General features: G+C 38.0%; 1 protein-coding gene across 2 annotated transcripts in view; it reads left to right on the top strand.

Moving 5' to 3' along the window:
- The window catches only part of Cdh12 (cadherin 12), a 1,114,520-nt gene that overhangs the window by 746,577 nt on the left and 355,626 nt on the right, over window positions 1-12,317 (top strand). The window lies entirely within an intron of this gene.

Below are 12,317 nucleotides of genomic sequence, written 5' to 3'. Positions count from 1 at the left end.
ACCCCTGAGTTTGATTATTTCCTGCTGTCTACTCCTCTTGGGTGAATTTGCTTCCTTTTGTTCTAGAGCTTTTAGGTGTGTTGTCAAGCTGCTAATGTGTGCTCTCTCTAGTTTCTTTTTGGCAGCACTCAGAGCTATGAGTTTTCCTCTTAGAAATGCTTTCATTGTGTCCTATAAGTTTGAGTATGTTGTGGCTTCATTTTCATTAAACTCTAAGAAGTCCTTAATTTCTTTCTTTATTCCTTCCTTGACCAAGGTATCATTGAGAAGAGTGTTGTTCAGTTTCCACGTGAATGTTGGCTTTCTATTATTTATTTTGTTATGGAAGAACAGCCTTAGTCCATGGTGATATGATAGGATGTATGGGACAATTTCAATATTTTTGTATCTGTTGAGGCCTGTTTTGTGACCTATTATGTGATCAATTTTGGAGAAGGTACCATGAGGTGCTGAGAAGAAGGTATATCCTTTTGTTTTAAGATAAAATATTTTGTAGATATCTGTCAGATCCATTTGTTTCATAACTTCTGTTAGTTTCACTGTGTCCCTGTCTAGTTTCTGTTTCCATGATCTGTCCATTGGTGAAAGTTTTGAGTTGAAGTCTCCCACTATTATTGTGTGAGGTGCAATGTGTGCTTTGAGATTTACTAAAGTTTCTTTAATGAATGTGGCTGCCCTTGTATTTGGAGCATAGATATTCAGAATTGATAGTTCCTTTTGGAGGATTTTAGCTTTGATGAGAATGAAGTGCCCCTCCTTGTCTTTTTTGATGACTTTGCGTTTGAAGTCAATCTTATCAGATATTAAAATGGCTATTCCGGCTTGTTTCTTTATACCATTTGCTTGGAAAATTGTTTTCCAGCCTTTCATTCTGAGGTAGTGTCTATCTTTTTCTCTGAGATGAGTTTCCTGTAAGCAGCAAAATGTTGGGTCTTGTTTGTGTAGCCAGTTTGTTAGTCTATGTCTTTTTATTGGGGAGTTGAGACCATTGATATTAAGAGATACTAAGGAAAAGTAATTGTTGGTTCCTGTTATTTTTGTTGTTAAAGTTGGTATTCTGTTCTTGTGGCTGTCTTCTTTTAGGTTTGTTGAGGGATTACCTTCTTGTTTTTTCTAGGGCGTGGTTCCCCTCTTTGTATTGTTTTTTTTTTTTTCTGTTATTATCCTTTGAAGGGCTGGATTCGTGGAAAGGTAATGTATGAATTTGGTTTTGTCATGGAATACTTTGGTTTCTCCATCTATGGTAATTGAGAGTTTGTCTGGGTATAGTAGCCTTGGCTGGAATTTGTGTTCTCTTAGTGTCTGTATAACATCTGTCCAGGCTCTTATGGCTTTCATAGATTCTGGTGAAAAATCTGGTGTAATTCTGATAGACTTGCCTTTATAAGTTTCTTGACCTTTTTCCCTTACTGCTTTTAGTATTCTATCTTTATTTAGTGCATTTGTTGTCCTGTTTATTATGTGTCGGGAGGAATTTCTTTTCTGGTCCAGTTTATTTGGAGTTCTGTAGGCTTCTTGTATGTTCATGGGCATCTCTTTCTTTAGATTTGGGAAGTTTTCTTCTATAATTTTGTTGAAGATATTCGCTGGCCCTTTAAGTTGAAAAATCTTCATTCTCATCAACTCCTATTATCCGTAGGTTTGGTCTTCTCATTGTGTCCTGTATTTCCTGGATATTTTGAGTTAGGATCTTTTTGCATTTTCCATTTTCTTTGATTGTTGTGCCGATGTTCTCTATGGAATCTCCTGCACCTGAGATTCTCTCTTCCATCTCTTGTATTCTGTTGCTGATGATCACATCTATGGTTCCAGATTTCTTTCCTAGGGTTTCTATCTCCAGCGTTGCCTCACTTTGAGTTTGCTTTATTGTGTCTACTTCCCTTTTTAGGTCTAGTATGGTTTTGTTCATTTCCATCACCTGTTTGGTTGTGTTTTCCTGTTTTTCTTTAAGGACTTGTAACTCTTTAGCAGTGTTCTCCTGTATTTCTTTAAGTGAGTTATTAAAGTCCTTCTTGATGTCCTCTACCATCATCATGAGATGTTTTTAAATCCGGGTCTAGCTTTTCAGGTGTGTTGGGGTGCCCCGGACTAGGTGAAGTGGGAGTGCTGGATTCTGATGATGGTGAGTGGTCTTGGTTCCTGTTAGTAAGATTCTTACGTTTACCTTTTGCCATCTGGTAATCTCTGGAATTAGTTGTTATAGTTGACTCTGTTTAGAGATTGTTCTTCTGGTGATTCTGTTACAGTCTATCAGCAGACCTGGGAGACAGGCTCTTTCCTCTGAGTTTCAGTGGTCAGAGCACTCTCTGCTGGCAAGCTCTCCTCTTACAGGGAAGGTGCACAGATATCTTGCGTTTGGACCTGGCCGAAGAAGAAGGCCCAAAACAGGACCTTTCACAGAAGCTGTGTTGCTTTAGCAGGTCACAGAAGCTGTAAGCTTCTGTGGTGTACACTCTCACCTGTGCAGACTAAGTTCCTAAGTTTGGTAGAGTCCTGGAACCAAGTTGGCGCCTGCTGCTCCTGAGGCAGAGGGCTTCCAAGCCAGGTGGACATCTGTCCTCTGGCCGGGAGGGTGGACGGATCTCTGCGGCCAGAAAAGGTTGCTGCCTCAGTGGCTCTGTGGCTCCCACCTGTCCCAGAAGCTGTCAGCTTCTGTGGTGCACCCTCTCACCTGTGCAGACTAAGTTCCTATAGTGTCACTTCTAGGCCTGAGTATTTACTGTCCTTCCAATAAATCACAAGAAAGGCTGCTCTACACAGAGTTTAATATTCTGGTATTTACTTATGAGCTGATTAAGGAATATACTATTTGAAACAGATAAAATATTTCTTGATTTATAGAATCCCTGTTGATAATTTTATATCTCATATCTGTTTGTAGAAATATTTATGTCACTTGGTTAAAGTAAGCTTGTAGCTCTGTAGGAGATAACTATAAACCTGAACAACTTAAATTAGCACTAAATGAAGTGTTTTTTAATCCCATGTGACATGTAGACATTCCTGACAGTCTTTACCATGTTGCTATAACTGTGACTAATCTGAGTTTATTCTCCTATGGTTCCTCTCAGCTCTCCCAGTGTCTGCTTTCTGGCTTTTTATACATATGTGTCAGGTTATCGTGTTGGAACATTGTTCCTTATTTTGGTCATTCAGAATTTGGGTCCAATTTAAAGTCCTAAACTTTTTGGTCATATATTTACTTTATTCAGCCAGTGTTCCATATGGAGATACTGTATCTTTGAAGGAATGAATTACCCAATAATTCATTATACTGAAAGTTTGTACCCATTACACAACATCTCTAATTAGACTCAAATTACTTCGTTCTCTTTCTTTCCAAATTATTTCTTTCTACATAGTTCAAAACATAGAGTGTTGATCCTTTTTGTTTGACAAGTACTTATAAATGTTTATAAAATATCTTATTGGCCAATTTACACACAAGCATTTCAACAGTTTAGGAATTATTTGCTGAATAAAGTTATTTCAAAATCTATTTTTAAAATATTAGCACAAGTTTTGCAGTTATCTTAGGGTGACTGGTTTATATTACTTAAATGTAATTAAATGCTATAATGATATAACTGAATCTTATATCATATATATGTGTGTATATAAATATATATATGCTATATAATTATATCATGTACACACACACACACACACACACACACACACACACACATTGGTTGTTGTTTCTGGGGACTGATTAAGTGCCCCTGTTGAGGTTTTTATTTTTCTCAATATGTTTTCTTTCTATACTGTAAGAAGAAACAGTAGCAGTCAGTTGCAAATCAGTTGAACCTCAGGCCTTTGGCCTTGTTTAGGTTCCTGAACAACTGTGAAATGAAGCTAGGATCAGAGGACTTACAAATCATCATTCCATATGCATACCTTTGTTTCACTCATAGGGGGCAGCAGAAGTTGAATCATTGAAGTGTCAATACTCCAATATAATCACAATGTGATCATGAAAGAGGAAAGATTCGCTTGTACTCATAGCTTTCCTCTGCGTTGTTTTTATTTATTGATTGATTCCTATTTATTTTTTTTTTATTCCTATTTATTTTAAGGAGGGGTTTACAGTGTTGTCTATTGTTTGCTAGAGGTTCTCTATGGCGGCTAAGTTGCAAAGTACTTCTTTCCTCTGGGGGGAAATGTGAGGAACTTGACTCCTCCTAAAAGGGAATGAATTAATTGAGGACAAATTGTGTGTCCCTTCCAGTAACTTTGTAAAGCATTCTTGGTTCAGAGACTTCGCATGTATGATGCCACCTTATAGGGCAGTCACTTTTCTAAGCTGAAGGCCTTCTGAAAGAAATAGCAAACCCTAGATTCAGCAACAAGCCACATACCAATTGCTCTGTTAGTTATATTCCCTCTTCCTCTCTTCACCATTCAATCCTCCATCAACCTCCATGGTTATTTCTCTGAGTATCAGACCTATAAGCATTCAAGGAAAACAAATTCTGATGTTTTCAGGGAAGTGAAGTCTCAACTAGATAATATCAATGTACAATACACATGCATCCACCATGACATCTGCTTTGGAGCAAGAGAACAGCATACAACAAACCAATATACAGGCCAAGAAATGTACATATGCCAATTCAAAAGCTGGCTCTCTCTAGCTTTTATTAGCTCCACTTCAACAGAGAATACTGTGGGACAGAACTGGACATTTGACTTGCCTGGTAGCTTACATATTCTCACTACTCAATCTGATCCAAATCACGACCTGAGAGTACAAGTCATCCAAGATCAAATCTGAACTGTGGTATGTGTCTTGAGGTCCCCCTGTGGTGTCCTCTGCTTCCTCCCTCACAGGAGGTCCAGAGGCCTGTGCACAGCAGGCTGATGGATGAAACACAATCCTGAAAGGGTTGGATTCTGCAGCTCCAGTTGGGAGTGACAGCTGGTGGGGTAGGGCAGCAAGAGAAGAAGAAGGGCTTCCTTCTCCAAAGATCTTAGTGTTACAGTTCTTTTTGACTAAGGCCTTCCTTGGAAATTTTCAATGAAACAGCTCTAATAGATGAGCTTAGCTTGTACTCATACCTTCATTCAGGGTGAGCTTGTAAGCATACATTTTATTTTGGGTGAACCAGGGATTTCGGAGAGGGGAAAGTAGTTGTAGGGTAAATGAAAATCATTGTTAGCCTGTTTATCCTCTGTGTAGAGAAAGGCCAGTGATTTTTTTTTTTTTGAGTTAATTTTATATCCAGCTACTTCTTTGAAGCTGTTTATCAGGCTTAGGAGTTCTCTGGTGGAATTTGTAGTGTCACATATATATACTATAATATCATCTGCAAATAGTGATATTTTGACTTCTTCCTTTCCAATTTGTATCCCCTTGATCTCCTTTTGTTGTCTAATTGCTCTAGCTAGGATTTCAAGTACTATATTGAATAGGTAGGGAGAAAGTGTGCAGCCTTGTCTAGTCCCTGATATTAGTAGGATTGCTTCAAGTTTCTCTCATTTTAGTTTGATGTTGGCTACTGGTTTGCTGTATATTGCTTTTTATTATATTTAGGTATGGGCCTTGAATTCGTGATCTTTCCAAGATTTTATCATTAATGGGTGTTGGATTTTGTCAAATGCTTTCTCAGCATCTAATGAGATGACCATGTGGTTTTTGTTTTTGAGTTTGTTTATATAGTGGATTACATTGATGGATTTCTGCATATTAAACCATCCCTGCATCTCTGGAATGAAGCCTACTTGATCATGATGGATGATCGTTTTGATGTGTTCTTGGATTTGGTTTTTAAGAATTTTATTGAGTATTTTTGAATTGATATTCATAAGGGAAATTGGTCTGAACTTCTCATTCTTTGTTGAGTCTTTATGTGGTTTAGGTATCAGAGTAATTGTGGCTTCATAGAATGAATTGGGTAGAATACCTTGTGTTTCTATTTTGTGGAATAGTTTGAGGAGAATTGGAATTAGGTCTTCTTTGAAGGTCTGATGGAACTCTGCACTGAGTCCCCCTGGTCCTGGGATTTTTTTGGTTGGGCGACTATTAATGACTATTTCTGAGACTCCACCTCACACCAGTCAGAATGGCTAAGATCAAAAATTCAGGAGACAGCAGATGCTGGTGAGGATGTGGAGAAAGTAGAACACTCCTCCATTGCTGGTGGGATTGCAAGCTGGTACAACCACTCTGGAAATCAGTCTGGTGGTTACTCAGAAAAATAGACATAGTACTACCAGAAGATCCAGCAATACCTCTCTTGGGCATATACCCAGAAGATGCTCCAACTTGTAATAAGGACACATGTTCCACTATGTTCATAGCAGCCTTATTTATAATAGCCAGAAGCTGGAAAGAACCCAGATGCCCCTCAAAAGAGGAATGGATACAGAAAATGTGGTACATTTATACAATGGAGTACTACTCAGCAATTAAAAATAATAAATTTATGAAATTCTTAGGCAAATGAATGAAGTAACCCAATCACAAAAGAACACACATGATATGCATTCACTGATAAGTTGATATTAGCCTGGAAACTTAGAATACCCAAGATACAATTTACAAAATACATGAAACTCAAGAAGAAGGAAGACCAAAATGTGGATATTTCGTTCCTTCATTGAATGGGGAACAAAATACTCAGGGAAGGAGTTACAGAGAAAAAGTTTGGAGCTGAGACAGTAGAAAGGACCATCCAGAGTCCGCCCCACCTAAGGATCCATCCCATATACAACCACCAATTCCAGACACTATTGCATATGCCAGCAAGATTTTGCTGACAGGACCCTGGTATAGCTCTCTCTTGTGTGGCTATGCCTATGCTTGGCCAATACAGAAGTGGATGCTCACAGTCATCTGTTGTATGGAACACAGGGCCCCCAAAGAAGGAGCTAGAGAATGTAACCAAGAAGCTAAAGGGGTCGGCAACCCTATAGGAGGACCAACAATATGAACTAACCAGTACCCCACAGAACTGTGCCTTTAGTTGCATATGTAGCAGAGGATGGCCTAGTCAGTCATTAATGAGATGAGAGGCCCTTGGTCTTGTGAAGATCATATACCCCAATACAGGGAAATGCCAGGGCCAGGAAGCAGGAGTAGGTGGGTTGGGGATCAGGGTGGGGGGTATAGGGGACTTTGGGGATAACATTTGAAATATAAATGAAGAAAATATCTAATTAAAAAAAAAGAAAAAAGAAAATCATTGGCTTGAGTGTAAACTTCTGTGAATCTGTCATTTGTATTAAGTGGCATTCAGCAATGACTTGCTGGGTGGGTTCTTATTCTGAATAGGGACCTTTGCATGTCTGTCAAGTACTATTCATCCTTCCCCTGGTAGAGGATGTGGGGAATTAGGATCCCCAGCCAAGTTAAAAGAAGGGGAGGCTCTGCAGCTAAAAGGTGTTGTCCATTGTGTGCAATGCTCAGATCAGCTATCTGGTCATGGCAGATTTGGACCGTAATTAGCAGGGTTGATTCAACTACAGGATGATTTACTCAACAAGCACTTCTGCTTCTTAGTATAAATATTCTAAGTATAAATATGCCTTTAAATCCTTCAAGTATAAATTTGGTGTTTCAGTCCTAGAAAAGTGAAAATGGAGACAAGACATGAAAAAGTCATTAAATACATATACACACACACATATACATATACATACACATACACATACACATACATATACATATACATACATATACACACACACACACACACATATATATATATATATATATACTCATATATACAGATATATGTATATATATATATTCTAGTAGGTAACTCACAAATTTAAATATTTCTTCCCTTTGTGACAAAAGGGAGCAGAGAAGTTTTCTTCATAGGGCTCTAGACATAGATTGAGGGTTGTCTGTCCAAACCGATTTTTTCCTTGTTTCATCTTTTATTCTGTAGCTATTTTCTCTGGGTGTAGGACCGTGCACTATATCAGGTATCCTTTACTACTTTTCTTAGACATTTTAGTCCTAACAAAATGCCAATAAAAATTACCTACACACTGTATCTACTTCTGTTTTAACAAGAGAAGTGTTCAGGTTTGCTACCACAAAGATCTCACAGAATATTTTTCTAGTGTTGTTTGACTCAACTCTAGTAGAGTTCTGGTGTTTTGTTAGCCTCGTAAATGAATTGAAGTGCAAATTAAGTGTGAGCATGTAGAATAAAAGTTTCCATAATTATGCAAGTTAAAAATATTCACACAATATTTTCTGTCAGTTACAGTTTTGAATTATCTGCCTTCTCTGGAATCTTTAGGAGTTTATTGTTTATATTTATATCTGAATTAAATAGGATTCGGAGAACAAAATTTACAAAATTGAATTACAAATTGTGTTATATTTTATGATAAAGGATAGAATAAAAGAAAACTAAGTTTATGGTTGACACTTTAATAATTTCAGGGTTGTATTGTTGTGCCAGAAAGTGCTTATGAACCCCCAAAGCCACCAAGGAGCCATTTCTGATGTAAACACATTAGGGTCTCTTTATTATAAACTCGAGTTTGGGCTTACCACCAGCCCACAGGTCAGTTTTGTGAAGCAGCCCTGAACCTTTGTCATCAGGACAAGGGTTTATCATTTCTCTAGCTGCATATGTGGCAGAGAATGGCCTAGTTGGCCGTCATTGGGAGGAGAGACGCTTGGTCTTATGAAGGCCAGTTCCAAAATGGAGATGGTTTGGCCTCTCAGTATCAATTTTCTGGGCCAATTTTGACAAGCAGAAAATTATTACTTCCATTTTTGTTATTTTAATATTTCAATTTTAGTTACTATTGCAAATTAAAATGGTACTATCTAATGATGGGCAGTATTCAAATGTTACAAATAATCTACAACAGTGTTAAAACAGATCCAAAAAATTCTCCCCTGGGGAAAAGAATTTTCAGTGGAATTTATTAGGTAGTCAGCCCTTCATCAAGGAAGTGCAGTCCTGGTGTCTCTCTGGGCACAGGAGACAGAGTTGGAGAGAGTGTTTTTATCAGTGTGTATTTCATACACAGCCTTCACGTTTCTGATATATGATGTCTGTTTCTTCATCTCTTTTCTTTGCTAAAAGGGATGTTTTCTTTCCAGACTCACACCAGGTCACAAAAATCTTTTGAAAGCCATTTTGGCTTCACACAAGATGAAGAATAATAGGCAAGCATACATTTTTAACCAGTTCAAGTGAGATTTGGCCCATGGAGTAAAGCACACTTGTGGCAATCCCCTTTATATATATGTGTGTGTTTGTGTGTGTGTGTGTGTGTGTGTGTGTGTGTGTGTATGTGTGTATGTATGTATATGTATGTATGTCAAAATTCCTTTGGTCATGGAGTAAGTATACATATGTTAATGACTTGATGGCTTTTCCTTATATTAGTCTATATTTTATACCAACAGAAATTGTTTCCAATTTTGGGAAAAAAAAGCAAAAAAAAAAACCAAAACACTTCAACAACAACAAAACAAACAGACCAATAACAACAAAAAAGCACTCATGTCATCTCCTTGAACTCTTTGCTGTGATCTGATATTTAAAAGGCATATGCTTGACAAGTATGGCCAGAGTCAGGGATCTGCTGGGAATGTCATCATACCCAGAAAATATGGGGTAATCTGCTTACTGAAGAACTGAAAACTTAAAAGGAATTCATATAGACTTTTTGACCATAAAACAATGAGATGGGCTCTGGAATTGCTTGTGCCCATGTTCTAACCGAATGAAATTTAAAGTTAACTGCATATGCAGTTCTGCATATAGAAGAGCTTTTTGTATTATATTTCTCCAGTAGTAATGGCACTTGACAGTTACTTAGCACAAAGCTGTGACATGATTTCTTTAAGGATGTAACGCGAATGTGCCTTCCACCAAAGACTATCTCTCTATTCATTATTTAATTAATCCATTTATTTATTTTTAATGATTCCAAGTCTGGAGGTCATCCTTAATGTCTTCAGCTGTCAGGGAGATCAGGCTGGTCATGAACTCAGATCTCTGTACCCAGAACTGCATTCACATTTCAGGTTAGCTTCAGAGAAGCCAGGCACAGCTGGAAATGAACTTACCTCCGCTGTTCCAGGGTTACTCCTGCTCTTAGCACCACTTTGAAACCTTGCTGGGCTAATGAGCTGAGCTCTTGGGAGACCTTTGAGAATTGACAGCCATTTTCCCACCATGGGAATGCACTACTTCTGTCAAGTAGTGGTTATTTTTCTTCTATATCCTAGAATTAAGTAAACTCTTCACATCTCAAGGGTGAAGGTGGGAGTGGAAGATCTCTTCCCTTCAAAGTGTGTGTATTAACCTGATAACTGGAATGTCTCTGTTTCACAGAAGAGCAAAGTGAGCCCGTGAAAATTCAAGGTGTGCAATTCTGTAATGCCTGCTCAGTTCTGTGGGAAAATTTTTGGTTAGGTTTTTAAGCAAATACTCTTTGTTTTGCTTGGAGTTTAAGCACTAAACAGATATCTCATTAAATAACAATTGAGCAACATAGTGTACTAGCTAAGGGTGTGAATTCTAGCATTACTCTACTGAAATAAATCCTGCTTCGGGTTTTTCTAACTCTGGTCATAGGTACAAGTTTAACTTCTACACTACACCATTTCTCTATGAAATGGGTTTAATGTAAACACTATGCCTGCTATTTGCAGATGTAGAATATGAAGCACTGTATAGAACATAGCCTGTTTTAAAAGGCTAGCAATGGCCAGGTGGGGTGGCGCATGCCTTTAATCCCAGCACTCAGGAGGCAGAGGCAGGTAGATTTCTGAGTTCGAGGCCAGCCTGGTCTACAAAGTGAGTTCCAGGGCAGCCAGGGCTATACAGAGAAACACTGTCTCAAAAAAAAAAAAAAAAAAAAAAAAGGCTAGCAATGATCTCTCAATAAGTAATTTATCAGATTTTACTGATAAATTACTTTTTTTTTTTTTTTTTACCACAGATACTTAATGGATACTTACTAGAACCAATAATATACTGTCTGGATAGTTAGTTCCATAGTCTTGCCAACACAATATTCCTATATATCCAAAGAAAATGAAAAGTTGGTTTATTTCTATTATAGCCAAAAGGGAGGATGTCTGACTTTTCTCCTAATAGTGCCCATAGCCATTTTTTTTAACTAGATACTTTCTTTCTTTACATTTCAAATGTTATCCCCTTTCCTTGTTTCCCCTCTGAACCCCCCCTATCCCATCCCCCCTCTTTCTGCTTAAACACCCACCCACTCCTGCTTCCTTGCCCTGGCATTCCTCTACACTGTGTCATCGAGCCTTCACAGGACCAAAGGCCTCTCCTCCTATTGATGTCCAACAAAGCCATCCTCTGCTACATATGCAGCTGCAGCCATGGGTCCCTCCATGTGTACTCTTTGGTTGGTAGTTTAGTCCCTGGGAACTCTGGGGCATCTAGTTTTTTCATATTGTGGTGGCCATTTTTAACTTTTAGAAAACTGAGAGGCTGAGATAAGATACATATGGAATTTCAGTCATAAGAATAGTTAACTGACCTTTCTCGTAGGGGAAAGGGAAGTTGGTCAACACTTTCCTCTGTTTTGTGTTAGGTTCTCATGTGAAATGCCCACTTTGATCTTGAATCCCCTATGCAACTAACAATGGCCCTGATCCCTCTGCCTCCACCTGCCATGCATGGGAACTAAAGGTGTGGGCCACATGGACATCCCTTCAAGTCCAGGAATTTAAACATGCTGCTTGCCACATGCAGAATGAAACTGGTGTCTCTTTTCTACAATATTTCTTCTTCAGCCAAGTTATTCACTAAGGGTTACTGTTAGAATACTGTAGATCATGGAGAAGAAAATTAAAACAGATACCACTTCTCCTTGTAGCTTTTCTTCTCTATATAGTATACCCCAAAGAATGAGCAAAGATAAGCATATGAATGTTCCCTTGATAGTAGTAGCATTAAAAATAAAGTGTTTGTGTTCAAAGTCATGGTTCTCTACATGGACTGTTATATTCATGGTTGTCAACTGTAATATGAGTTAATATCTCTACATGTGGAAAACACTTATATTAAAGTGGTAGATTGATATAAAGATATAAGATTATGTGTAGATTATGTATATCACTAGCAATGATATAAAAATAAATCAACTAGCAAGTATTGTGAAAAATATAGCAGTGTATTTTTGTTTGAGAATTTCACCATGAATATAATATATTTTGATCAAATCCATACTCTATCCATGCCCTTCAATAAATCACCTAATCTACTCATCATGTTTATAGTTTGCACTCTAAACTTCATGTGCTCTCTCTCTTTCATGTTTTCCTTCCCTCTATCTCTCCTTCCCTCTCTCCCTCCCTCCCC

Source organism: Mus caroli, unplaced genomic scaffold (assembly GCF_978045245.1).
Source record: "Mus caroli unplaced genomic scaffold, Mus_caroli_1 scaffold_16, whole genome shotgun sequence".
Taxonomy (NCBI): domain Eukaryota; kingdom Metazoa; phylum Chordata; class Mammalia; order Rodentia; family Muridae; genus Mus; species Mus caroli.
The sequence above is the reverse complement of the archived record's forward strand: the minus strand, read 5'-3'. Positions and strand labels throughout refer to the sequence as shown.